The 1,699-nt window shown below is 44.7% G+C and overlaps 1 pseudogene across 1 annotated transcript; it reads right to left on the bottom strand.

Moving 5' to 3' along the window:
- Positions 1–825: 825 nt before the first annotated feature.
- Positions 826–1,357, bottom strand: LOC308518125 (ferritin light chain-like; annotated as a pseudogene). The gene has a single exon. The product of its transcript is annotated as a ferritin light chain-like (transcript).
- Positions 1,358–1,699: the final 342 nt, after the last annotated feature.

Below are 1,699 nucleotides of genomic sequence, written 5' to 3'. Positions count from 1 at the left end.
GCAGGCAGACGAAAGGTTAGGAGCCAGTGGTCCTGGGTTGCAAGAGGTGGTTGGACATCCCCCGAAGGGTCCTGGATTGGAGAGGGTGCAGGCCGGGCTGAGGGACCAATCCTCCCCCACCCCCCTGTATGAATTTTGTGCACCAGGCCTCTAGTTAATATATAATATAGCAGTTAGAAAATTGTATGAAAAAGTACTGTAGAAACAACTCTGCTTTTAATTAAAAAGTTTAATTTGCTACAGTGGTCGAAACTTTACCCCAGCCCTTTAGCCACCTGTGTTAACTCTATTGGCTCTTATCAATCCATTGGTCCCAAAAGAAAAGGAGCCATTTATAGTGACCCCAATATAAAATTCATGACTCAAGTTTTCCTTGACATTTCTTCAATGAAATATTGACATAGTATGACTTTTCTTAGGTTAAAGATTTAATTTTAGCAGCCTGTACTACTTCTGTTGAAAATATTTTTTTAAAACAATAGATTTACTATTCTTGTATTAAGAATAATAATCACAATCTCCCAACATTAGACTCTGGCATTTTTTGATATTGTAATATGCTTTCACTGGTTCAACGTTTTACTAACTTCCTGCTATGGGGGAGCAATGTGAGAAAGTGTAGCAGTCTCTAATGTGGGCTTTAAAGATGTATTAGGACTTTTTTTTTCCTGCAAAACACTTTATTGTTTCATTTGGTCCAATGCAAGAGAGGGCTTTAGGGTGGCTAAAAGAACGGCTAGTAGTTTCGGGGAGAGGCTCAGGTAAAAGCCAGACACCAGGGGAATGCAGAGGGGCCCCACAAAGGCCTCTGGGCTCCAAAGACTCCTAGTTGTGTTTGAGGGTGAGCCTTTCGAAGAGATACTTGCCCAGCCCAGCCTGGGGGCCGGCCAGCCTGTGGATATGAGTCAGGTGTTGCCCATCTTCTTGATGAGTTTCACCTCCTCACCCAGGAAGTGGTTCTCCAGGAAGTCACAGAGGTGAGGGCCTGCATGGGAAGAACCCAGGGCCTGCAGCTCCAAAAGGGCCTGGTTCAGGCTCCTCTCCAAGGCCAGGGCGGCTGCCATGGCGTCCTGAGTTTTGCCCACTCACCTTGGGATGGCTTCAGCAAGTCCTGGAAGAGAATTTGGCTACAGCACTGGTTTTGCACCTTTAAGAGATGCTCAGCGCCCTCGCGCTTCTTCTCAGCCAACTAGCAAAAAAAGTGGCCCGCACTCTAGAGTGCCACATCCTCATCATGGAGGTTGAAATAGAAGCCCAGAGAGAGGTAGGTGTGGGCGGCCCGCAGATGCAGGTCGGCCAGGGGGTTGACCACAAACTCCACCTCAGTGGAATAATTCTGACAAACTTGTGAACTCATGGTTGTTCAGCAGTAAGGAGTTAAGGTAAAAAACAAAACCAAACCAAACCAGTGTGTTGGCTGGTTCCAGAGGTGGTCTGAAGGTGGTGACTGGATAAGATGCTGGAGAGTGGCCGGAGGCTAGAAGCCCCATCCCTGAGTCCGTTCTGTCCAAACACTGTTGAAGCAAGAGACAGATCTGGGACCACTGAGGACATTTACAGGACTTTTACTTATATTTACTTTTTAATTTCATTCTTTTTCAAATTTCAACTTTTTGTATATATTTGATAAATATATAGTAGCACATGTATAGGATAAATAAATACATAAATTGGGAAATGCATTAAAAATATTTTTACT

Source organism: Myotis nattereri, assembly GCF_964212035.1.
Source record: "Myotis nattereri genome assembly, chromosome: 4".
In the NCBI taxonomy this organism is placed as follows: Eukaryota; Metazoa; Chordata; class Mammalia; order Chiroptera; family Vespertilionidae; genus Myotis; species Myotis nattereri.
The sequence above is the reverse complement of the archived record's forward strand: the minus strand, read 5'-3'. Positions and strand labels throughout refer to the sequence as shown.